The 27,871-nt window shown below is 37.0% G+C and overlaps 1 protein-coding gene across 13 annotated transcripts in view; it reads left to right on the top strand.

The window, feature by feature from the left end:
* Positions 1–27,871, top strand: part of LOC140248656 (poly(rC)-binding protein 3-like) — a 471,372-nt gene that overhangs the window by 80,529 nt on the left and 362,972 nt on the right. For 12 of the 13 annotated variants that reach the window (XM_072329587.1, XM_072329591.1, XM_072329597.1 and 9 more), the window contains exon 2: positions 23,819–23,957. The exons of the other annotated variant lie outside the window; for it this stretch is intronic. The gene's annotated coding sequence lies outside the window, so the exon portion shown is untranslated. The remainder of the gene's footprint in view (positions 1–23,818; positions 23,958–27,871) is intronic. 13 annotated transcript variants of the gene reach the window in all.

The following is a 27,871-nucleotide window of genomic DNA, read 5'->3' as shown; positions in this document are numbered from 1 at the left end:
GAGAGAACCACAAAAAGTTTGTGAATGAGTAGAGGGCAGAGTCTGCTTGAAAGATGAACAAAGCATTCTCTAGTGCATACATTACAGCAGGTTTCTCGAACACAGCAAAGCAGAGAACGTGCCCAAAATTGCCTATGAAGCTTAACAGATACAATTGGTCCATTTCAGATGTGACATAAATGGGAGCAGACAGAGGGAGTAAGCAACACTCTCTTGTGATTGTGTTAGAGAATCTAAGATGGTAACACTTATGTAGCAAAGTGTTTGGAGAACAGTGCTGAAACTGGAAAATTGACTTGTGAGAAGAGAGAAACAGAGCAGAGCATAATGCATGACTCTTACTGTTTTTGGAAGACAGACAGATGGGAAAGAAAACAAGCACTATGTAGGCCAAAGGCAGAGCCTTGAAATGTTTGATTTTATGTTGAGTTGAGTAGCTCTGTGAGTTCTATCAATTTTGGCTTTATGCACAGTTGAATTTATTGGCATGATCTTATGGACCAAGTTTGGCTCAAGAACTATAACATGAAGAACCCCCGGACAAAGACCTGAAGATGTGCCTGTGTACTGCCTACACCCAGATGCTTGTGGTGCAGATAGGTGTAATCTACTTATGGAAATCATCTTCCGCTTTTGATGAAGAAAAAAATACAGCTCTACTGTTCTCTGTAACTGAGATGTACAACTACTTACATTGCTTACAAACATCGGTCACTAGTCTTACACTTTCTAAGTAAAAAACATATTTGTTAAAGTATTATATTATCATTATGCAAGTAATTCTATATGGAAGAGTGAAACAGAACAGCAGGAATGAAATGTTACAAGTGTGAACGTCTTAGAAAAGAGTATCCTTCATAAATGTGAGGCTTATCAAAGGGAAATAGATAACAGAAGTTCTGTAATTTTTATTCTTCACTGTAATGTTTACATTCCCAAGAAGTCTTGTGTATGTCAATGAAATCATTCCTATTAGGTACCATAAAGCAAATTATTTATATTGTAAGTTAAGTTCTTAAAACTGAAACTATTCCTTGCAAAATTAAAAGACCTGACTGAAGAAGTATTACATAGACAGCTTGTTCTTAATCTTAGCTATATGGCTTGCATTATCATGCTTTAGCAATATGTGGGTAGAGCTTTCATTTGGAACAGTATTGTCTCTGACAGTGTGAATTAAATCTACCTATAGTGGATATTGCCCTCCTGAATGGAAACATTTATTAGGTATAGTTTGTACTATTCCAACAGACAATGAAAAAGATAAACAATTGATTGCAATCAGATGACAAAACAAAAACACTGCACAGTGCTACTTATTTGCATAGTTGTCAGTAATCTGTAAAGTATATAAAAATTCACTTTCAGTGCATGTGCAGCTGTAGAAGTGTCTATGCATTTTGAAATTAAAATTACTATAAGAGCCTGTTTATGCCAATAGCACATCTCTCATTGAAATTGTCCAACTAAGTTCCTCCAGCATGTTTGTAGCATCAGAATCCACATTCCTAAATAGTATATATTCATTTCTTTACAACATTTAAGGAGTACTTTATGAAAAGTGCTTACTTACAAATCAGTTCTGGCATTTTCTCTAAAGGAACACTGCAGAATGTCCTTCATTTTCTTTGCCTGGCATATCTGAGAGTTGGGATGAGATGAGCCATGTGTTTTGTAGAATTCCAAGCAGATATTGCTACTTAGCTGTAGCAATCTGATACTATGAGGCAGAACATAGGTCTTTCACCTGTATCCACCGGGAGCCTCAGAGAAGCAGTTGCCAGTGGCACTTGTCCTCTTCCTGTTGTAGTTCAGAAATGTTAGCGGTACAGTTGGTGAGCCCTCCTGGAGCTATTCAGGAAGCATATGCTTGCACCAAAATATGAGGTAGAGAGTTTTATTACCCTTTACATATGAGGAGTTAAGGACAATACATGAAGTAATGAGTCTCAAATGGTAAAATAGTAGCATTAGAGCTTGAAAAGATGGATTCCCAGGCCATGCTTTTTAAACTGAGCCTGACACAGAGAATGAATTTAAGGGGAGCAATATCAAGCACTGTTAGGCTGAATGGTGACAATTGGTCTCTGTTGTACTGTTTATGAAATCCATCCAGACCGCAGTGAAAGGAGAAGAGGAATCTTGTTTTTAGTTTGGTGCTGAATGAGCAATTAGACTGCCTGCCTGGGTAAAAATGACGGCGTGTTCTCAGATGAAGGTTTTGCTCGTATTTATCTGTGACATTCTGCCTCTGTAAGAATGAAGTTTCTTCCCCAAATAGAAGTTATGGCTTGACACTAACAATCCAAGACAAAGCATTCATGGTAGTTATTTTTCATTAGAACTTATCAGAAATCATAACTGCATTATGTTTGTGAAATTCTAATTGTGATTACAAGATAAATACATACATATATATATATTGTTTCCAGAACATAATAAAACACCAACCATAGAATCACAGAATCATAGAATCATTAAGGTTGGAAATGAACACTAAAATTACCTAGTCCAACCCTCAGCCCATCTCCACCATGCTCACTAACCATGTCCCTCTGTGTCACATCCACACATTTCTTGAACACATCCAGGGATGGTGGCTCCACCACCTCCCTGGGCAGCCTGTGCCACCACTTCACCAATCTTTATAAGTTTTTCCAAATATCCAACCTGAACCTTCGCTGGTGCAACTTAAGGCCATTGCTTGTCATCCTTCAAAGTAACAGTTCTTTCTGTGGAGTTTATCCTATGGGGGATGGGATGTAAGTTTTCAAGTGGTATTTGGATAATGCCCTTGCTTTAACTTTCGGTTAGCCCTGAAGTGGTCTAGCAGTTGGATGCAGTGATCTTTGTAGTTCCATCCAAATTAAGTATCCTATCCTATATTACTCTAATCTACTCCATTTCATTCTATTCTATTCTAAAATATTTTACAGAAATATCAATATAAATAAATATTTAATCTTTTTCTGTTTATGATCAACTCTGATTTTACTATGTTTGTGTCATTATTTGTTTTTCCATGTTCCCTGAAGTACTGAACTCTCTACACATACTAATTTGGAGGAAAGAATCTGAATGTAGAAATCAGAACCTATCCCATTCAATAAAGTGTAACTTAGTTTTCTTTCTCCAGTCTTTACTGGAACTCCCAGTGACTTCAGTGGAAGCAGCACTGAGACCTGAATTCCTTAAACTGTCAGAATTAAATGACTTTAATACTCCTTCTCCTCCTGATCCTTAAATGGACTAATATCGTGATTTGAAATCCATAATTTCAAAAAGGAGTCACAGATTACATGCATTATGATGTATTTGTTTGGTGTTTTGTTTTTTTTTGTTTGTTTGTTTGTTGTTGTTGTTTAATATATATATTTTTAATTATTTCTTTAGGCAAGAATTCAAAGTATAGCAGTGGGAGAATGCTCCAAATGAGTGGTTTATATTGTCTACCAACAGTTACTTGTTTTTGTAATTCACCACTACTGATGTTGATAAATTAGAATAATATACTGTGAAATGGCATGACATCTGTTCTGTGGGGCAGAGGAATGCTGATATGAAAGCCCTTCCTAACCAGAAGCAATTGATATGTATGTGCAAGCAATTTTATGGTTTTATCGAACAACATAAAAGTGTTATTCTGGATTTACTATCAGGAAATAAAATCCAAACTGAAGTAAGGTTTTAATAATGGCAAATAAAAAAACCCCAAAGAAATAAAAAAACCTCAATGCTTGTCATGTTACCAATAAAAAGAAATGCACATTACACTAAACTTGAAGCCTTAAAGTTGGAGTAGTTCCTTGTAAACAGGATTAAGAATTTTATTTACTCTAGCAAACTCATTTCTGTGTTACTACCACTGGAAAATGAATAAGAATTACTATTCCCTGCATTGTCTTTGCTATATTTTAATTGCAGTTATTGATAGAATCACTGACTTCACAGCAGCCTTTTATATGTGCCTATAGGGGCTTAGTCCTGAAATTTTCATGTTGCTATCTCTCCATCTTCAAACTTCAGAGAGGTTTTAACTTAGTAAAAATTCAGCTTGCCAGTTTCAGGACACAGAGATTTTATAGCATTCAGGCCTCAGATGCATAATCCTGAATACTCAGATGAGTAAAGTTATGCTAAATGAATCTTGAAATACAGAAGTGCAGAAGAAGAACAAACCATGCAGAAGAATGATTTGTTTGTTTCCTTTTAAAATGATATGTCTTTGGCCAAATCCTACTTCTCCAGCTAATTTGTTTTATCTCATCAACTTTTATGACAAACAACAAAACAGATTTAGGCAGTGGACACATAATGTTAAAAAACAGGCAATTCCAACTTTATCGTGTTTCACATTTCTGCATGAATGTAGTCTGCAGAGCATCCAGGTTTATTTCCAGCCATTTTTTGTCATTTGTCATTGCTATTAAACCCATCCAGTCCATTTGTGTTTCTCTTAAAGCCTCACTCCACTCTCTCAGTGCTGACACTGACTTCTGCCTTACCTAGTTTTAGGACAGAGGAAAGAGATGCAGCCAGTACCTTTTTCAGAAGCATGTCTTCTTGTTCAGTATGATTCTTGTTTTTCTCTCTGTAGAAAACAAAATTTACTTCCGAGTGTCTTCAAAGGAAAACAAAGCCCTGTCCTCTTTCTCCTCATCATTACTATAAGAGAACTTCTCAGTGGAGTGAGAGGTGCTTGGGAGAAGATAAATGATGATTTAATTAAAAATATTTAACTATTTTTTTTTCTTAACGGTTGCATTAAAACATATTTCTCCTTCTGAAAAGCCTAGTCTAGAATTTTAAAAAATCTAAGTAATTTAGACAAATTGTGGACCAAGAAGAGAGCATATTGTGAACTGAATCTGCAGCTGAGAAGGTGGAATCTGATGGTCTCACCAAATTTAGTGTGCAAATAATCATAGCATAGTTATTAACACTGATGATGACCGCCTCTTGTAAACACTGTTTGGAAGTACTGGAAAAATGGGTTAAAACAGTATTTAACGTCACCTCTCAAAGTAGCACTGACAGCTGTTCTTTTACCCTGGAACTGCAAAATATTTTAGAGGCAAGGGATGGAAAGGAGAAGGTTGTATTTAGCCTAATGGCTCTCTGCTGCATGTTCCCTCATCCTGGGCAGCCTATATCCTGCTCTTCCCTCTGTCTCTTAATGAAGAAAAGGAAAAAAGAATCTTTCTCTGGTGTTTCTCTTCTTGAGTTCTAGGAGGAGGGAGTAACATCAGCCTGTGGAAGAAAGGTGGAATTGGATTTGAGGTAGAAGTCAAATGTTGGCTTAGAGAGAGTTAAATGAAGTGATTTATGATGAGGAAATGCAGGGGTTTATGCTTCAGGGCACTGTGTCATCTGATATAAGGACTAGTATTTGTAACAGCAATATAGCAATACTCTATGGCTTGAAAACCCAATAGGTGCTAGCAGGAAGGAAAATCAGCCTAGAAGAAATGTATTAATATCCTACCCTCATGATTTCTGGACTCAGACTCATAATTTTTAATAACTGTGACCACATTAAGCTGTTGTCTTGTCTAAAACTCAGATTGCCAGAGAACGGGAGTGCTGAAGAAAAAGCGTAGTCAGGTAGCTAAATGTTTCTGTCCTGGGACATGTGGGGAGTTGAGCTCATTTCTCTTACACATCTGGTAAAATTGTTGACTCACAGCCAGCTTTCTTTTTTCAGGTGGTAATTTTTGCTATGCCACAAGTATGTGTTAAATTGCACTAGAAACTGTGAAGAACCATCTCAGGAATTGGGGAAGCTAAGGGACTTCTTTCTCAGGCTATTTACTTCATCTGTTGCACTGCTAAATGGGTGTAATGGAGTACTGACCATATGATGTTGGAAAACCTGAAAAGTAAACTAAAATGTCATATGAAGCAGCAGGATGTTGAGTTAGAGACAGGCCAATTTGATGTCAGGCTTTAGCTACTGTGGATTTTTGTGCATGTGTAAGCAGGGCTTGTCACAAAAAGACATTAGCTCCCCTCGTTACATTGGAAAAAGGAGCAGATCTTGGATATGTTTTGTGGCTTTTAGTTTATATCAGTCAGAATTGGATCGAGTTGGTATTGTAGTTGTGAATGTTTCAAAATTCACGGTATGGTATCCTATGTGATTTGTGGAAGTAAAATACCTAGAAATCTTGCACATTAACCATTCATATGTTTTTATGTGCTTTAATTTCAGTTCTGATTAACTGATTTGTGTATGATCTGTGTATTCCTGCTGTTTTACAGTAATCAACCCTGATTATCATTTTGCCTTTTTAGTCTCTTTAAAAACAACCCTATGCCCAAACAAAAATAACAGTTTTCTCATCTTCTGGGGTAACATGCAAATGAACTGCAGAATCATGAGTGCTTGTGTTTTACACAGATAGCCTGGGAGAAAAGGAGGAGAGGCTGCAACATTCTGTGGCTTTTGAATTTTGTGGATGCCACTTGCTAATACTTCTTGGAGATTATGTCGGTGACAGAGTCAATATCAATTGTTGCACGCCTCCATTATTGCAACGTAGATGGATTCTAAAAGCTTTTTGACAAAAAGGATATTCCTTGTGGTATGTTAAATACAGTAGTTGTGAAACACTCTTTTTTTGTTGTTGTTTTTGTTGTTTTTTTTGTGGTTTTTTTTGCTATTCATGATGATTGAAAATTCAACTTCAGTAAGGGTCGTAGGATAATAGCATCAGTTCTATTCTTCTCCAAATTTTGATTTTCTTATTTATGCTTAAAAAGCTGAAAAGCATACCTGAAACTCATTGGTTATCTGCTTATAATAGCTCATCGTCTTGACTGCAAAAATCAACAAGCCTTTTTCACTTTGTTGGATGTATTCCAAATAGCAACAAAATGGAGACTAAGTCATATTTGAAATTTAATCAGAATGATGATAATCTGGTTAATTTAATCAGGAAGAAAATGTATTTAAAGAGCAACATGTGATCTATGGATTCTGATTTTAGAGTGAATGAATTGTTCTTTTCACTGCTAAAAAGAATATGTTTATCTGTGGATTGTAACATTGCCTCACAATTTTATTTGCTTTATCTCATGAATGAGAGCAACGTCTTTAAAAAATGAATGCATTCAATTAAGTTTATTTGTGTAAGATTTTCTCTCCTTGATTTTTTTTAGTTATTTTTAAGAATCTTATAAAATCCACTGTCCCACATCAACCTTTCATCCATGTGATCTGAATTTGCTGTTTCCTCATTAAACATTTCCAGATTAATAGTGTTATCCAAGTGTGTGAGTTTGGCTCACTTTCTTTTATCAAAGTATTTAAAAAGCAAATGATCTACTGGGTGTTCCTGTTCCAGTTCCTTGGACTTTTGAATGGTGAAAACGTAACAGAGAACTGAAAAGCATCCTTTCTGTGGTGCATCCAAGGCAACACAGAAAAAAATGTATCCTCAGAAAAACACAAATCAATGTCACAAATCAGAACAAATTGATAAATTGCAATTTGCAGATGATTGCAATCGGAAATTAATGCAAAAGCACTGAATAGAGCAGATTTCACCAATAATTGTTTTTTATTTTTCATTGAGTACCCAGAGATTTTTATGTGAACAGTGCTGAGTCCTTTCAGGAGTCTGCATTTGATCACAAAAGAGGATAATACTTCAGAATGGATCTGACAAATGAGATGTTTGTATATGAACATTCTCACTGAGTTACCTCTGATTTTTGAAGGACTTTCAGAAAGGAAAGGAGAAAGGAATTTAATACTTTGCCATTTATTTTTGGAAGTGAGTGTTTGAGCCATGTGCTGTGAATGACTCAAATCTGTATGTTTGAATTTCTAATCAATATTTTGACAGAAAGGATGTAACACGCAGCCTAAAAATCAGTTAAAATGGTGGGCAAGGATACCTGTGAATATGGCTCAAAGATGTGTTTCATCATACTGTCAGTTGGTTGTGGTACTTGATCACAGTAAAAGGCAGCCATGAGAATTAGATGTAGCAGAAAAAAGTTTGTGCCTGAAGAAGTAGCAGTTTCAGTGGTCAGTCCTCTGATGTTAGTAATGTATCGCTATTGTGTAAAAACCTAGAGAAGTTTTGATGCCAGTATATCTACACCATATTAGTTCAAACACTTAGAACAGGAAATTACAGATGAAACAAAACCAATAGGCATTCTGACTGATCCTATCAGAGATGGAATTTAGTTCTAGATATTATGGTTATTTATGTCCTGTAACACTCCTGATATGGTCAGACTACTTAGTTCCTTTGCAACACAAGCTCACATGACAGTGAAAATAAACTAACTAGAGCTTTGCTGTTTTGTAGCACCATGCAGTGTCATGCCACATGAATGCTACCAAGAAAATGCATGGGAACTCATATTTCAGTTTCGAATTAAGTTCCTTTTAGAGGCTTTCAGTTGAAAGATAGAAAGAAATGTTTACCAAAGGCGACTGATTAAATCTACACTTTCTTTCTTTCTTTTTTTTTTTTTTTTTTTTTTTTTTTTTTAAAATAACTAAAGGTACAACCTCCGTTCTGGCAAAAAGATGTAAACTGTGAATTTTAAGAAACAAATACTGCTGCACAGCAGGTTTAGACAGGATGCTACACTTGGGGCCTTAAGGCATTCTGTGGCTTCCCTGTGGTATGCCATGGTTCTCATTTATAAAGCTAGGAGAATTCCCACTGTTGCTATAATCGCATGCATGATCCTTCTTCCATCTGAGTGCTCTCAGCATCAGTTAAAATTGAAAAATAGGCCAAATGTTGGTTGTTGTTATCAGCTATTCAAAAGAATATGTTTTATTTTTTTCCCCAAGGAAGAGAATTAAGATTTATAAAAGGAAAGAAAACCATAACAACAACAAAATGCTAAAACAACAACAACGACAACAACAAAAACCAAAACCAACAACAGCCAAACAAAAAACAAGAAGGAAAGAAAGACGGAATGATTCAGTAAGCTGGTGAATGGCTTCCTGAGTCAGACAAACCAGTAAAGAAGCCAGAATTCAATTCTGGAGAAATTTTTCAGGTAAAACATTCCCATTCTCCTATGAACTCTACTTTTCCAGATACAGGAAATCTTTTTACAAATGGCCCAAGTACATACCATGATCATTGCAGTGGTATACTACCCGTGTCTAGTCAGCTTGGAGTCTTCATCTCTTTTATTATTGTGGTGGACTCATTTTAGCATGTCCTTTTGATTCATTTTATTCTTTTGATACTTAGAAAATGTATGTCAGTGAATTTCACAGGTCAGTTAAGTTTTGTTGGTAAAAGTACTTCACCTTCATTCAAGCCTTCCCTTTGGAAGTTTGATTTAATATCCTTTCCTTCCTGTATTGTAAAAAAATAAAATAAAATAAAATAAATGAATATATTCTCCATACTTATCTTGTATCTTCTCCCTTTCAATCTTCTAACTATTCTAGTTTTTCATCGCTGGAAGTGCTGTTTTGCTGCTTCTTGCCCTCAGTGGGAGCTATTTCAGAAATTTCATAGTGCCTGCTGCCCTCCTGTGTAGAAATAGGGAAAAGCCTTGCATGGAAGCACATCTGAACAACACCTGAGCCCATCTGCAGTTGAAAGGAGGGTTGTGTTGCTGTGTCCCAGCAACACAAGTCCTGAATACTTCCAGCAAGGGAGGTTCCACCACTTCTAAAGACAACCTATTCCAATGTTTTGTTGTTCCTACAGTGAAGAAAATTTTCTTGTATCCAGGTGCAGTTTCCTTTGAAGCACTTCATGCACATTCTCTCTTGTCCTGTCACTGTTTCCTTTTAAAAATAATATCTATCTCCATCTTTTCCATAACTACTCTGTCCTGCTCTTTCGCTTCTTAAGGCTGAGCAAGCCAAATTCCTTCAACCTTTTACCATGCATCAAGCTCTTCAACTCTGTGATTATCCTGGTGGCCCTCTGCTGAATCATATCCTACATTTCAGTGTGTCTTTTGTATTGAGTGCTGAAAACTGAACTTATTATTCCAGTTATGACTTAACAAATGCCAATGAGAATAAAATAGTGACATTGTTTTATCTTTATTTTACTTGTTCTGATGGGTTCCAAGCTCCATGATGGTTTCTTGCTACAAAGATGCAGTGTCAGCTCATAAACACCTTGTTCTCCACTGAGAATCCAGGTCCTTTCTAGTTGAGCTGTATCCAAGCCAGAACGTCCCTGGCTTTTAATTCTGCTTGGGATGATTCCCTCCCACATGCAGGATGTAATAATCATCTTCATTAAACCTCATTAATTTCATGTTCGGCCAATCTTCCGCTCTCCTGAGATCTCTGTATGATAAGTGTGTAACACATATCTTGTCATGTATCCATTCTTTCTCACAGAGTGAGAAGCAGAACTGTGTGCAACAGTGAAAGCCTGGATTCATATCATTTTGCACAATAACATAATAAAGACAAATAATAGTAATCATAATAATTTCTATTATAAACAAGAATGCTATTAATATTTTAGTACATTCTTACAAATGCATTAAAATAATAATAACAATCTAAAATTATGTCTTTATTATGTTTTCTTCTCTGTTCTTTTTCTATCGATAATATCGTATGTGCCTTTTTGACCTCTAGCACAGCTGCCTGGATCTTTTCACAGAGCTATCCATGGTAGTTCTGAAGCTTGTTTCCTCAACAGCAAGACCCTGTGGTGTGTTTGAATAGTTAGTGGGTATTTTCTATATATATTCCTTAGAATTTTTCAACACAGAATATAGTCTATTATTTTTTTGTCTAGTTTTTCAACTCAAAAAAGAGATAACTGAGATTGGCATGGCAAAATACAAAACTATTATGTTAAGGAAAAAAAAAACCACAAGTGTTCAGTCCTTCTCACAATGCAAGGAGCAGGAGATATATATATTAAAAACAAAAACAAACAAACAAACAAAAACAACCAGAAGTTGTAAAACATAAGGAAATACCCTTCTTTCTAAAATATTTTAGATGAAGAAAGTATTCTATGCTTTCAATATAAATTTGAAAATTTTATTTAAAAGTGATCTCTCAAGACTGATTAGGAGTAAAAAAACAGTCCAGGCTTAGGATGTCCCACAGCCACTGATTACTAAGATTTTTTTTCTTCATGGTTTCTTACTTTTTGTTTTTTCTTTTTCTTATGAATATCTGTTATTAACTATTGTCAGATACAGAATATTGCACTATATGTTGTGACCCAGTACAGAAATTTGTAAGGAACTTGTGGCATATATGAAGAAATCGTTCATCAGCTACTAAGGTGATCTTAGATTGAAATATTGTGAAGAATTATTTATTTAGTTGTTTTGTTGTTGTTGTTTGATTGGTTTTTTCCCCGTGTTAAGAACATTAATTGCAAATAGAGCTGAGTGAAATCCAGAGAACAGTCTTTTAAAAAGATTTGTAAGCAGCTGCTTCTATACTTTGTGAGGATCCTTGTCATGCTTGTAGGCATAGTACGGACAGAAATATGGAGCAAAATGTTTCCAAGCTCACTGAAGTTTGAGATAAACGTTGATACAATTTATTAAATAAATGCCAGGAATAAAACACAGACTTTATTTCTGAGCATTCTTTGTCAGAATTCAGAAATAACTTGTGATGTTTACACGACTATTTTTGGGGCATTGTGCATGGCAAATTTATTTCCCTGTCTCTCTTTTCTGTTTACAAAGACTATTGCTCCATTTCTTAAACTGCCCTATCTTCTCCCCAGCTTCATTCTTTTTTGTTCGCAAGATATTTCTTTCTCGTATTTCAGGATACTTTCCTTTTAAGAGGAGTTTGTTACTAGAATTTTTGATGACAGAATTTCTGGCAAGTTATTATATTCTTGTATTTCACTGACAAATCATGCAAGTACACCTTTGGTTAAAGTGTGTTGCAACTACTTTTGGGATGCAGATTGAAGTGTTTTTCTGGTTTGGGGCTCAGAAATTCTCTCCCACCTGCTTTCTTTCCTGCTTTGCTAACAAAAAGGGTGGAGATGAAGTCAAATACTTTTAGCTTGTACTGCCACTGAAAGGAAGCAATTCTGTCCTCCATCCATTCCACTCCTTTATTCCCTTCCCTTTGTATACTCTGTGTTGTCACAGGTGTTTTTGGAAGGATCTGGCCTAGGTTAAAACCACAAAGGCAGAACATGAAGATCCAGGACTGCATTTGGAGCAATATCTGCACCATCTTAAAAAATTAAAACTATAGTTTAAACAAGCCTTATTTTCAAATGTTTGCAAGTTCAAAAAACATCTTTTACAAGGGTCTGTTAAACAGGGTAATAATCACAAGTATCTATGTCAAAAACGTGTCCCTTGAATTGGTACTGAACATCAACATCTGTTAATTTTTTGTTTTCTGATCTTTGATAGAGGAATAAATTAAATGGGTATTTAATGGTAGGGCCTGTAAGATCTCAAAAAGTAGAGAGGAAAAGATTAATTTCTAACTTGTTTCCTCTTGAAGCTGCTTGAATGTTCCCCATTGAACTACTTGTTAGTCTAGAAGTCAGCTTCTTACTAAATAAAATGGTATCAGTAAATGCTTGTTAGCAGAAGAGATGGCCTGTAACTGCATATTTAAGTTAATTTTAGCAACTATTCAGACAAATTCTCACCTCCTCCCCACCAGAGATATCTTCTAATTCCCTAGGAAAAATGGCTGAAAAAACGCTGAAAGGGATGTTTCCAATTAGTGTGGCTTTCGCATATTTAAATTCTGTCTATCTCTGCCAGATAATTGAATAAAATGTGATACATTCTTTTGATCTTTGTAGAGATGATGTAGGCTGTAGATATTGTTTCATTATGCAGTTCATGTTGACATAGATAGCATTATGCCACTTACAGCTTCTTTGGCACAGCTCTGGAATCGAGTGTTCAGCAGTGATTAATGACCAAGAGTACATGGACCTATTGTTGAACCTAGGATCTCTCTAATCTCTGCTCATGTTCTTTCTTTCATTTACAGCATTTGTTAATGTGACTTCTGTGAACAGTTTTCCTGGTTTCTTGTCCTACAGTTTGTACTGCTGGCAGTTAGCATAGTGGCACCACAGAACTAATGAACTAATCATTAAATATCAGTTGTCTTAATTCTTGCTTACTGTCTTGTCTTTGATACTCTGTCTCTGCCCTGCAATTTTTTATTTAGTATTTAATAACAAAAAGACTTAAACCTGTACTAGGCTTTTCTTCTAGTCTTTCCACACTGTACAATCAATTACCTTTTGATATGTTAAGCCAATTAAGTGATGTGTGTGTGTTAACATAAATATTTAATTGTTAAAGGGGAGATCATTTTGTCCTAAAGCCTTAATTACATTAGAAGCTGTTCAGATGATTGCCAAGATGAAACACTCCATTATGAACATTTGCCACTGAAGGAGATTTCTGCTTATTGAAAGACAAAAGGGTAATTTCATCTAGGATTGTTGCAAACTGTACGAGTCCTTCATACTGATAAAGGAATTCTCCGTCTTTTAACCTTGATATGTACTGTAGTAATGAATTTATGAATCTTCAAAGTCAGTCACATCATTAAAGTGGGGATATAGTGTTAACATTGTCAAGTAAATGATAAGGATGAAAATCAATCTACAGAATAGTTAAAGAGATCAGAGTCAATACTAATTTGTCAATAATTCCTGTCACTTTAAAAAGCAAAAATAACATGATAAACGTAGGCAGCTGTAGGTCATTATTATATTTCAACTGGAGTTTGAATATTTCCAATGACAGTCTTCAGAAAGTAAACTGGAGTTTTAGAAGATCTACACATCTTTGACACTGGGCTGTTGAGGCACCTAAACTGTAACTCCTATGAGATACCTCTGTAGTAACACAGAATCCGTATGTTTCCTTCAATCCAAAATGTTTCCGGTTTGGGACTAAGTATTCCTTTCTTGCAGTTCTGCCTAATTATCTGAACATCTTTCACAGATCAGAATCTGTTTTCTGATCTGCTGTAGATGCTGTAGTCATGTGTTTATCTCCCACTGAAAACACGTCACAGCAGTTTCCTTCAAAATATAGCACAGCTATGCATAATGTATGATAAGCGTTAGAGACATGTGCTATGTGAATCAAAGTTTCAATGTCCTAGTTTTCTTGATATTATTATCTATTCACTGAGTTTTTAAGGAGCCCTGATTAAGAATTATGTCAGCTCTGACAAGCCATAAAACCAAGCAAGACTTTCAGAGAGAAACAAAAAAAGACTCTCTCTGAACATGTTTTAATATTAAAATCAGGTTTAGAGAACCTGGTTCTTATTTTGCCAGAAGGATAAGGGGTGTATCAATAGAATTCTACTTGCTGTCAGAGTGCTGCCACAGCAGATCTTAGGATAAGGAAATTCAAAGAACAATGGATTTCCTTTTGTCTCTGACATGGCAGTTCTTATTTAAATAGTTGGTATGTATTTGCTTCTTTGTATTTGTTGACTAGGTCTTCTAAAGAGAGGATATAAAATCTCAGTCCTCCTTTCCCCAGTATCAGATTTTGTTATCATTAGTCTAAATTTTAGGCTAAATGTACTTCATATATAGACTGTGGCCTTGTTGACATTTCAGTCTTAGATGCTTAATGCCGGGAGTAAACACCTTGACACTGTCAGGACTGTCTGATGCTAAGATTTTGTCTATATGATAAGGGAAGTTGTGTCTCAGATTAAAATAGAAGGAACAGTCAAGAAACCTGAGATATCTTTGGGAACATTTGAAAGGATTCTTCATGAGGAGGGAGAGGTTGCAATCACTCAGGCTGCCCAGTCCGGAGAGGAGGCTGAGAGACAACCTCATTACTCTCTGCAGCTCCCTGAAGGGAAGCAGGATGAGGCGCTGGGCTGTGACCTGGTCACTGATGGCAGGATGGGAATGACACGAATCTGGCAGGGCAGGGTCAAGCTGGGCATTGGGAAACAAATATTTACCACGAGGGTGGTCATACACTTGGAGCAGGCTTCCTGGAGAGCTGACTGGTATCCCATGCCTATCAGTGTTCAGGAGCTATTTGGACCATGTTCTCAGTAATGTGATTTAACTTTTGGTTAGCCCTGATATGCTCAGTCATTTGCATTCAATGATCTTCATAGGTCCCTTTCAACTGAACTGTTCTACTGTAATAATGTGAGATGCTCTTCTGTTTTGCTGACGGGCAAGATGTGACTGCTTAAACAGCAGTGAGGGATTTCTGATGTTCCTGGGGTCTTCTTCAAGGAGGTAAGGGAGAAATGGATTTGTGGAAGTGCTTTTAGAAACCCAGGCATGGAACGAGTCTGAAATGGATTTTCATACATTCTAAGATAATCATGCAGTTATGTTGTGTTATTTAATGAAAACTGTATTTATTGGATAGTATATTATTAACTATTTCATGAGCAATAAACACAACATGATGGTTTTTATATTTTAGTAGCATATGGTAACTGCTAAATAAAAGCTACACAAAACAGTTTTACATACTTTGAATGAGTGAGAACTTGTTCTACTTTATTTAATAATTTTTAGTATAATTAAAAGTAGTAAAATAGAGGGGGTTCTATTTATCTGAGTGCTTTATCATCCACTAGCAAAGCAGCTGCTAAATCTGTATTGAAAAATCACTTTAAAACCTAATGTCGTGGGATGCGTGCTTGCCAGCTTATGAATGTTCATTGTTCAATTTTCTAGCTATATTTTATTGCTCTACTGAGGGTAGTGAAATGAGAAAAGGACTGGTGGGAGTGCAGGAACATGACGGTCAGCCTGGGGGTCAGGTTTTGAAAATGGGAGGAAATGAAACCACTAAGGAGATATGCATAGGTGATCTTAAAGATGTGAGCAGAGCCAGTGTGGTCTCTGGATAAACAAGGGGAGATGTGTACTTTGTATACATTCAAGGCTGATTTTTCAGACTGAAATTATTGCAGTTTTGCATTCATTGGCTGAAGAGAGGGAAGTTAACAAGTTACAACACAGATTACTATAACAATATTTTTCTGGAAAACCATCCAGATTTTTAGTAAGGTCAACATTATGCTTTTGAATCTACTGAAGTTGAGAGCATTGGGTATCTAAATACTTTTCCCAGCTCAACAAGGGTAACTGGACAATTCAATGTCTCTCCCAACTGCACTGAATCTCAGTGGCTGCCCTAAGCAGGCTGCAGCCTGGACAGATGGGACTGGCAACCAGAGTGATGGGAGCTACTCAGGGGGCACTCCTGATCAGCAAGGGGACAGGGAGGGGAGCTCCCAGGAGACAAAAGAGACAGAGTGTTGGAGAACACTGCAGTGGGAGATGCCTATAAAAACACCGAGTAGAGGAGCAGAGTCGTGCCGTAGGGAGAAAACAGAAAAAGCAGGCACTGCTTAATGCCCAGTTTTTCACTAGAAATTACGGGCACTGCTACCCTCTTCCCTGCCTTTGCTACATGGCAGTGGCAGAGCTTTTTGTCTCCTGCCCCCTATCCTTCCAACATTGCCCGTGCCCATGCATGCTGCCACTAAGAGGAGCATGGCTGGAAGACAAGGGTTGTCCACTCCATCAAGGGAGTGAACCTCACATTCCAGTAGCAACTGTGTGACTGTTTTTGTCAGGGAAACTGGGAGCAATGGGACTAGAGCTGGCCAAAGGTGACCCAGAGTAGTCTCTGGATCTTTGCTTAGACAAAACAAAGTATAACACTACAGAGAAGATTGTCCACAGTCGCTGAAGATGCAATTAGCTTGGATATCTGCCTGACAGCTGACTTTGTCTGTTGGCTCACCTTTAGTGAGATTCCCTGTCTATAGCACGTGAAAGGCTGCATGGGATCTGCTGTAGGATTGCTTTTTATGCCTTCTGCCAGTGGAAAGGGAAGCATAGTGTGCTTTTATGTCACTTTGCCTTCCATCTTCTGTTTCTTCATTCTTTTCTTTGCTGCTGATGTTCTCATTTCTTAGCTGAGGAAAGGGTGAGACAAAGTGAATGTCAAGGTTCGTGCAGATTCAGCGAACTGTCCTTAATGGCTTCAGACTGTGTGAAAATGCTGCTACTCAGGGGAAATTCTGGACAGGAATGGCTCATGGCCTTCTTCCTCGTGACTCAGTCTCCTGGGGCTGCACAAAACTGTATCAGAAATCATACAGTGCTTTTAGCTGGTTGTGGAATCTAATGCTAACCATCCTGCACCATATAATCATGCAATGTGAGGAAAGCAAAATGTTTGTCATGTTTTAAGAAAAACACACTTTAAATTAGAACTTGAGCCTGCTGAAAAAAATGTCTTCTATGAAAATGGACTTCAGATCCCAAAGCAGTTATGCCACATAGTGAGCTAGAGAAACACAAATACAATCAAGGGCATGACTCTAGGTAAAAGATTCAGTTTGTATAAATATTATTCTCACACATGAATGATAGTAGCTTATCACATTGATAGGATTTGGTGCATACAGTCTGTGCAAATAACTGCATATTCTTTGCAAATTTGGAAATCAGCTGAAAATTGAGACTTTAGCAAATTTTTCATACCTATGTACTAAAAAATCTCTGTTGCCCTATGTAATGCACTGAAGAAACTCAGACAGAACACTTTACTGACAGCATTTGTATTTTTTCATAGTCATATTTATGTTGGCCCTATGATTCCACATGATGTGGGGAGATGTTTTTACTAGTACACAGGAAACCCTTGAACATGGAAAATAATACTTACTAAAATGGATCATGTTCCCAAGGGGGAAACAGCAAAATTACTTGAGATTCATAGAATAAGGAATATCTAAAATTGCCCAATTATTTAAAGTGAGGTATTTTTCTATCAGTATAAGATCTTGCTGAGCTTCTGGAGCATGACTCAGAACAGGCATTTTGCCTGCAGTTGACAATATAAATATTTTATATGATCTCACAAACTATTAGAATAATAGAAGCAGTGTTATTTAATCCACTCCTAGCAAAGCAGATGCTTACCAGAATGCATAAAGCACTCAGGGAACTGTTTTTGTTGTAGTGGAAATGTGTTGGTAGAATGATTTATCTGAAGTTAGATTCCTCATTATGGGAGTAGATTTGATGATGAGACACAATTCAAGGTTGTACTGAAAACTCATGGGAAAAAAAAAAATGTAGTTGATGGAAATGTTGTTCATAAAAGAATGAGAAAAAAAAACAAAAACAAAAACAAAAAAAAAAAACAAAAAAAAAACAAAAAAAAAAAAAAAAAGAGCATACCTAAAAGGCAAGCAGGTAAAGCAAAAGTCTTGACTAGGTACATGGTCTGGGTGGGGGCTGAGTGATTCCATAAGGTGAATTCTTCCGATCAAATTCATTCAGGCTGACTGCAGTCCTTGGGTCTGTGGTGGGTATTTGAGTATTGAGGAGTGTGGATGGCCTAAACGCTGCTTCCTTAGTATCCATCTCTGCAGTGTGGAGGGAGATGACTACTTATTGCCAAGTACCACAGTAATGCACAATTAGTAATCAGAATGGAACCGTTGCTAAAATCCTATAGAAGACATTTGTTGTGATGTTCTCTGAGGTGACTGTGCCTAAATGCACTAAGCAAAGTGAGTGGTAAAAAAAAAATTAAATTACTATGTCTGCTTTTGCTGTGTGATATAGTGTCTCAGTCTGCACCATTCTATTTATTTATACTTTGTTTTCCATGCTTATTGTATCTTTCATTAATGTGTTTGATAGCATGGCTTAAGCTGCACAGCAGATTTTTTTAACTCTATTGAGGTTATGTTGATTTATTTAATATAGATTAAAAAATGTGAGCAACCCCTGGATTGATAGGCTTGAGCTGGAAATTTATATGTGAGTAACAAATATTATAATACCACTGAGCCAAGCAAAAGAAAGAAAAATTTATGATAAGGGACTGCTCTGGCAGTAGGAATCTGACTCATGTGGGCTACAGGATGAATCATCCCATGTTGCCACAAGGACTGTTGCTACTGCTGAGCATTGTCAGCAAGCAGGATAGTCAAACGTGTGTGGCAGGATAGGGAGAAAGGCACGTGCAAGGGATTAGGAAAGGGACAAAGAAAGATCGGCTATTTAAAAGTGGACATCACAAGCCTGGCCAGTAGGTCATGTTATATATAATGCAGGCAATTCATTGGGTAAATCATTTCTTATGCTCCATGAAATGCAATTTGCTTCCATGGGCAAGCATGACAAAGGTTTCACAGAATCGCAGTTGGCAAAGAGCTCTTCTAAGGTCGTTAATTCAGGGCCTGTGAGTTTTCTGAGGCATCTTGTCAGAACATTAAATAATCACACTATGTCATGAGGGAATATTTAATTAAGAGTCCAATTTCTCAAGTATCCAAGTACCTGTTACAGTGTTCTGAGATCCCTTAATTCCCACCAACAAAAGTAGCAGCTTAGGGTGTTCCCACCAGGCATTTAATAGGATTGTGCCCTTACTTCATTTGGATGGAGTAAGTCCAGGCCAGTCAGGTGAAGCAACCGTAATCAGACAAGACAAGATAATGACAAATAGGGATACATCCCAGCAGGAATGTTATTACTTGAAAATGGTGGAACAACATTTTCTATTTGAAACCCCTCTAGAGAACAGAGCTGGATTAAAGGATATACTCTTAGGTATTAAATTTGTGGCTTTGAAAAGGTCTACCTGTACTCAAACATGCAAAATATTGATGAGAGGAATCATAAACTCTTTATCAGTCCCAACTGAACCTTGTTTGAACCCAAGGTCGTCAAGGTTTTAGACTGCTTCCCTGGGTAGTCTGCATTATAAAGGCAGATGATGTTGCATCCAGTGCTTCAGAACATAAAGCTTAAGAAGAATCTGTTCAGGGAAATCTAAGAACCAAAGTTTCCTGAACAGTGCTCTTGGTTTGATTCAAGTAATGGAAATTAATTTGAGGTGGGTAGGTGGAAACCTTTCATCGAGACTTTTTCCTTTCTTATACACCTGCAGCCGTATAAGAAGAATGCTAGATGCGATCAGAAGAGAATAGATACTGTATTTTGATCTATGATATGTCCTCTAATGAATGTAGATGAATGTAGAAGTGTTCTTTTCTGAGTATGAAGTGGCATTACAAAAGGAGTAAATGAGAAAAGATCATACTATTATACTAAGCACTTTTGGAAAAGTGGAAGGTTAAAATGAATCTCTGTGTTAAGTGAGGGATGATGCATTAGACTACCTGATTTTATTTGATTTGTTGGGAAACCAGAGCTTCTGTGCTATTTCTTGAACAGAATTACAGGCTTCATTTAAAGACAGAAGCAAAGCACACTCATCATTCTGGAAGAGATCAACGTAAGCATTTTCTATATCATGAATAATGTTTACTGGAAGAAATCAAATTACTGTAACACAGACCATCTGTTTTCTTTGCGTGCAATCATGTAAGTGTTTTAGGACAAGCCATCCTATTTAATCAATTGTAAATCTCTTATGGGAAGGCACTGCTTTCTGTAATAAAATCTGTTTTTGTGAAAAATGTGAGAATTTTAAATACTGGTTTCCTCTGCATAAATATAATTTACATACTGTTCATAACATAAAGGGTAGGGGTGCACAGCAATAGCTATTATCTGTTAAGAACCTAATATTATGTCTCTTTCAGTAGCCATTTTGTATCCACAATCCATCGGTGTTGAGCACTGCTGGGAGAATAGCAAAATAAGTAATAATGTTCATTTATAGCATGGGAAGATGCTTTCTGCATATAAAGTATATAGCTCATATTGTTTCTATGTTGTTGCATGTCTACCATGGCATAAGTGATCATGGGGATTTGTCCATTCTCTAAATATGTAAACTTGGAAAGACAGTAGGAAAAAAAAAAAAGGCAATTTTCTTGAAAACAGCTCTGTAGGGTGACATTATAAACACATAAAAGTTGTGGTGTAAAAAGAAGACAACAGAGGGGTGTGTTTACTTTCCTTTTAATCCCTGTTAGCAGATGCATAATTGAGCACGCCATCTTATATCAGTTTCCTTGATACATATATTGTCCTCAGGTGCACGTAAGTTGTTTTTAAAATCAGAGGAAGCTGAAGGTCTGCATCTTAAGCAAAGTTCTCTGATTTCTAAAGAAGCTGTGTGTGTGCAATGCCAGAAGTTGTGCTGAATTGTATCAAAGGGCTCTGAAATAAAAGAAGGGAACAAGCAAAGTAAATAACGCAGTTGGAAATTCCCTAAGAAGGTTGACTGTCCTTCTCAATGAGGTCAGAAAGGCAGAATTTCATTTGTTCAGACATTTCTAAATCAATGGTATTTTGTCTGAATAATTAGGCTGCTTACTCAGGCTTCAAGAGTCCATGGTGCCAAATTCTTGGATTTTCTTGGGTAAATGGTAAGAGGCAGAGAGGGAGAGACAGGTGAAGCATGCACTTGAAAAAACAATGCTGCCTATACTCCAGTGCCATCCCATGGTACAGAGGAATCTCTCCACCCAGGAGAACATCGAGAGAAATGAAAGGCCCCTGTAAGACCTCCTCAGCTTGTTCCCTTCAAGTACGTTTGTGAAGGCTGGATTCAAGAGCAGGTGCACTAAACATTTCACAGAATCACAGAATCCTGTTTGGTACAGTGGATCTCTGGAGGCCATCAATAACATCTTAGTCTAAGAAAGGCAAAGTGAAATCTGGTTGGTCAGGACCTTGTTCAGTTAAGTTTGGAATAGCTCCAAGGATAGAGATTAATCATCCTCTCCCAGAGACTGGTTCATCAGTACTCCTTTTGCTGACAGTGTTCCCCTAGAAGTGTGTCTTGTTCCTCCTTGTCTCTCCCACTTGTTTCAAGTCTGGATGATGTCTGACTTCCCTATTTCACCCCAAATGGCCAGAACAGTAATGTTCTGCACTGCTGCCAAGTAACCCTCCCTGCCTCTTTGTAATCTGTTTGCCCATGCTGTCCCTCTGCATTTCCTTATTTGGTGGTTCATGTGTGATAGAGAGGCAGTCTTTTGCAAGAAACTCACTCATCTGGGTCTCTTTGTTGTCTTGGTTTTTTGAAGACTCATTTCAGCTGGAGCTGTCAAAAAAATCAATGCAAATGATGTCTTGATTTTTCAGATTATCTTCTTAACACGTCTATCTTCACTTTCCAAATCATTATGCAAGACATAATAATGTATTCTGAAATATACATATTTTACTTCTTCGTTGTTTGTTTGTTTGCATTTGTATATGAGTATATTTACTTTTTTATTTTTTTTTAATATTTGTCAAGAATTTTTATTTTTCTGGAATTTTTTTTTCCAAGCCAGCACTTTTGAGCAATAACCATGAATTCTCTAATAGCTTCAGTCAATTATGTACTATGTTTTCCGGTAGCACAGTCTGTTTTACCCATGAAAGCTGTATTGATGTATTTAAAATTATTATAGAAAGTATTTGACTAGTTCTAGGAGCAGTACATGCTAATGTTACTGCTTGGAAATTTTCATATTTTTAATATTAAGAAATAATTCAGCAAAATGACTTCATTTCATTTGTGGTAAGCAAGGATAAACTGAGAATTGCAGCTGTCATAGTTACACTACATTTTGATAAAATAGTATTGTTCATTTGAACAGTAATAAAATAATTTGCTCAATGAGCAAGTACAATAAGTACAGTACAGAAGTCCTGACTCCTTTTTAAGTACAGTAAGTAGAGAGTACTGCTGTTTATTTTAGGAATTTCCTGTGTCTGCAGTGCTGAGTACACTGAAATAGGAATCACTGACAAAGTGCCAAATAGGAGACTTTATTTATAGTAGCTTTATAATGGTTCTAAAGTGAGACAATAGATTTTGATACTCATGACCTTTAATAGAAAAATCTCTGAAGAGAATTTTGCAATTTTACCTCTAAAGCTGCCCCTGTTACAAGTTCTTTGCATTTTAGGCTTTGTGATGTAATGAAAAATAATTCTTTTAAACTACTCTGCTCTCTTCACTGTTCAGTTGACAATTTGGAAAATTATTCTGATCTCTGAAACTGACAAAGCTAGATGTTTGCACATTTCTACTTTTAATAGTGCTCTTAACTGCAATATATTTGGGGTGGTTGCATGTTTGCTTTTCTCCACTTGACCCAGCCATGACAGTGAAATGGTTCTAGAGGATGCAATTCATCTATACTATTCAACAGCTCTTCCAGTTTTCCACCAGATTCACCAATTTTCTGAAGAAAAACGGAGAAGTGTCATAGAACATTATTATGTTTTATCTCAGTTAGTGCTATATGGCAGAACAGAAGGAAACATAAGTGTTCACCATTCTGAAATATACTGAGGTCTGGCCAGCTCATCCCAAAAGTGGAAGGATTTGCAGTTCAAAAGACAAAAAAAAAACCACAAAAACAAAACAACACCCCAAAGTAGTAATCGTTAAGGAAGACCTTGTCACGTGAAAAGCAAGCAGAAAGTGTAGTTTAAAGAAGATAAAGGAAAGAGAACATGTTGAGAATGGTGGTATTGAATGGATACTTCAGACAGGACCATTGCCATTGCTACAAACAGCTGGATAGAAACTTAAGAATAGATACCTTTAACATAGATGAAAGAAAAACATATTTGAAATGTGTACAATTACCTAGTAGAACTGATTGCTATCAGATACAGGAAGATTTTGGAAACTCTCCTCACATGTATTCTCCTTCCACAACTGAATAGAGCAGCTTAAATGATTCTGACACTTTCTAAGCAAAGATCCCTGCAGACAGCGTTTTTAGAAACTCTCCTGGTCATTTTATTCCTCTATATTAGCCATTGTTGAAGGCAGGAGGTAGGAATGACTTGAATTATGATATGACTGGAAATGATTGTTTGAATGTCTTCATGCACTTTATTTGGTCTCTGTATCCTCTTTGTCACAGGAAACCATCTTAAACCCAGGACAAGAAACATAAAGTCACTTGGCTGTCCCTTATCTCTAAGGGCACCTGATGCATAAGTGGACTAGAGAAAGGAAAGAAAGAAAACCTCCAAAGACCTACAGATCATCTTGCTGGCAGGGTGAGTAAATGTCCCCATGTCTCAGTCTTGGATTAGATACACAGCAAGAGATACTGTTTGAAGAGTTGCCTCCAAAATTTTCTCTCCAGGTGTTTTTGAGAAAAAGGTTGTAAAAATTTCCCACTGGAGACCTCACATAAGTTCAGAAATAGAAGACAGACACCTCCTATATTTTCAGTTTAGGCCTAGAGCATGGATTTAATAGAATAGACAGTTCTGTGTCATGTTTCTTTTTATGTATGTGTGCTGTGAGGGCCCTTTTTAAATTGAGTGGGTGATACAGGAATATATAACTGATACTGAATCTGTCCAAACCTCCTTGGGATTCAAAAAGAGATCCAAAAGAAAAAAGAAGGTAGACATTTTTGTTTTTATTATTATTTTTTTTTAGTTCTTGGTTTGCTTCGACTCCTGTAGATCTAGATATGTGTTCCATGCCTTGCTTATGAAATGGAAAAATTACCTCATTGAGAAGTCTATATATGTGATTGCCAAAATCTAATTTTATGATCCCATTTCTTTCTGTGTTTGCCTATTCCAAAATGTTGTAGAGGTACAGACCTCAGCAGAGTTTGGAGCATTTCCTCCAGTTTATAGCAAGCCAATCCAATGGTTTCAAGTGTTCTGTCTACAGATAATTTATGTTTCAACAAGATGATGAAAATCCAAACATATGACTAAAATGGAAGAAATTCCAACTCAAACCTGAAGATTACCTCAGAGTAATCAAACTATTGGTTTATGTCTCTGCAAAAGGCAATAATAAAAATGTTGCATTCCTCCACTAGGAAAACCAATAGTCACTCTGAGCACGTACTTCCACTGTGTTCAGTATTGCTCATCTTTTCACCCTACACACTAGCAAGGTTCTTGTTTTCTGTGCCTAAACTGAATGAGTATAATGAACTCATCTTCCCCATAACACAAACCCAGTGAAAACTGTTGTTTTTTTAAAAAAGGTAGAGCTGCTGAATTATGGTTCACCCCATTGAGGAATCTTAAGGCAATTTGCCAGAGCCTTCAACAAGATAAAACAAAATGAAGGGTGCTCTAGAGGACAGATATTTTCCTGCCAGAAGCTCTCTGATATGCAGTACAATATTCAGCAGTATAATAGTGCCTTTACAATTGCTACTCGATGATGTGTTTAGTATAATACTAGGCTGTTTCTCTTAGCATACAAGCAATGTTTTGACTTTGAAGAAAGTTTTCATTTCTGATAATGAGTGTTCTTTGAGGGGGTCTGCATAAACATAAAAGCTGTCTGGACTCTGACATAGTCTCTAGTTAGAAGGGTAATTTTATTTTTCTTTTTTGGGATTTTTTGTTTGTTTGTTTGTTTGTTTTCAGTAAATGCAGCTCTAAGAATGCTGAAAGATTATGCTGATGTGCATAATTTTTGCAGAAATCAAGTGATTTCCTTGCCAATTCTAAACCCAATGGCAACAGAAAAACCAGTCCCGCTCTCTGCTGCTGGACACCAGAATGCATAGGAAAAAGTGTTCAGGGACTGGGGAGTCATTTTTCTCGTCTAGCAGCAGTTTCTTACCTCCTTGCAGAAAAAGCAGTAGAGCAGAAACAGCCTGTGGGCATGGCTTCGTCAGTACTTCATAAATAACACAGTGTCTTCTTCAGCAATGCAATTACAGTCTGTGGTTTTAATACTGCAGTGTACTTTCTGAATCACCACTTATTTCCCTAGTTCTGTTTCATTTTATATAATATCTGTATAGTGGAGATGGGCTTGACATGCACTGACACAATCATGTCATTAAGTGAGGGGCTCTGTAACTGGGAACAATAAGGATGTTCAGTAGAGGTGTCAACATAACTGAAGATTAAAGTTAGTATTAATTTTATTCTTAAGACCACATCTGTGTGCATTGCTTTTAAAATCAATGTGTAAAATACAATCGTCTTCATGCTGAAAACTTATTGAAGCTTCATGAACATTACTGCAGGGAAAATAGCAAGTTGGTAAATGATTAAATGTATAATTAAAGGTTTCACATTTAATCCTGTCACTGCAGTGATTTATGGTTTCTATTATTTTGTCTAAATAATGCACTCCTTTTTTTCTAGTGTTTGTTCTTTTCTTCATTGCTGTTACTGCCTGTAATCTTATGCTAAGGAAATTTATCTCAAGAACATTTCTGTCCTCAGCTGCAAGGTACAGAGTGTTAAATCACAATACAGCAAATGCAATATACTTCCCATTGCAGTTGGTGGGAGAATTGCGAAATATTTCCAGTGTTGGGCCAGAAATGCTTTACGTGTAAGATCAAAGGGGAGGATGTAGTCTCTGTGCTTCTCTGCTGTCATATTTAGGACTGAAACAGGTGTCTTCAGCAGCCAGTCCCAGGAAGGCTCAATAAAGACATGGGGCTGGGACATACAATCAGCCTCTGTAGTGCATGCCAGAATTGGGTGGAAACCTGCAAACGCAGCAGAACCTGCCTTGAAATAGCCCGTAACAAAGGCTGAATACAGCCCAGTGCCTACAAGCTACAGTCTGGACCCTTCTCAAGAGGTAGGTCACCATAGTAGGGTCTTTGGAAAGGTCTCACCAGGCTTGGCTGTTGTCATTGCTGCCTGTTGGTTACCTGGGAGCTTATTGCTCATGCCCTTACATGGGAAGGGGAGCACAAATCCAGGTAGTCTGTTCTAGCCTCAGCCTGAGGAGGGTCAAATTCAGACCCCTGAGAATGTTGCTGTAATATTTGGGCTATGGACACTTCTGTTGAAGGTGGGCTGATGAGGATGCAGGGTTCAGGGGGCAGAGTGAGACTTCACAGAATGGAGCTTGCTGCCAGTGATCTGCTCTGAAGTGGAGAATGTGCCCTGTAGCCTCACACCTGTTGCAAGCCCTGTTTGACATAGTGCTGGCCCAGAAACCCAGGGCTCCTTCCTTACTCATCAAGCTGCCCAGACATAGGCTGTGCTCCTCTCATGATGCTTTCAGCCAGCTTTGTGCTATTTACAGCTTTTCACACTGGAACTACTGCAGTGAGACTGATGGGCTATTCTCCACCCCCATTTTCTAGTATAGCCTGTAGTTCTGCTGGGAAGTGGGTGTCCATGCCAACTCAGGCTGAGGAGATACCTCACACACCTAACCCTTGTTAGGTGCAGGCAGAGCAGATCTGAGTCTTTGGGGCTTAGATGTTGTGTCAGGATTGCAGTGATATTTGTGGGACTTCACAGACAATGAATAAGAGAAAATCTTCAGCATCCATTGAATGTAAGTTTCTTGCTAATAGTTTTCATATTCAGACAAGTAGTTTTTTATCTGGTTCAGATTTCCCCTCTTAATGAAGAACCCACTTACATAAATAAGATTTCTTCTCCTACCAATATACAGTAGTAAGATTCTCCCCTTAGAGTATTTTCACACAAGAATTGCTGTTCTTTTCCAGAATGTTGCAGGATGAAATAGTTTGGGTTTTAGTTCTGGTTGGTAGTTTGAATTCACTCACATGTTAACTTCATCAAATACTGTTACCCCGATTGGAAAAAATAAAGTTACCTTGCTTTAACCTGCTTATGGCTTATAGATGTAATGAATGACGGTTTTTGATACAGTTTGATTATGCTCTGTTGAAGGTGTGATTTACATTCTCCATACCATTGGACAATATTATTGTATTCCTTCCTATTCATTTTCCCTTAGAAAATATTCTTAGGCTCTGCAACTATTACAGTAGAAACTTCTGAGAAGAAGAGACAGATTATAACAGGGGGAAAAAAGGAATAAAAGAGTAGTTTTGAGAAATGCTTATTGAGAAAAGCACATATATTTTGTCTTTTTGCAGTATGTTATTTGGTCGAGTTTTTCATTTCAAATATTTTTCAACTTATGCGTTGTTGATTTTTTTTTTTTTTTTAATTTTTGTTTATTTGGTTGTTTTTTCCTG

The sequence above is a fragment of the Excalfactoria chinensis genome, chromosome 2, assembly GCF_039878825.1.
Source record: "Excalfactoria chinensis isolate bCotChi1 chromosome 2, bCotChi1.hap2, whole genome shotgun sequence".
Classification (NCBI taxonomy): domain Eukaryota; kingdom Metazoa; phylum Chordata; class Aves; order Galliformes; family Phasianidae; genus Excalfactoria; species Excalfactoria chinensis.
The sequence above is the reverse complement of the archived record's forward strand: the minus strand, read 5'-3'. Positions and strand labels throughout refer to the sequence as shown.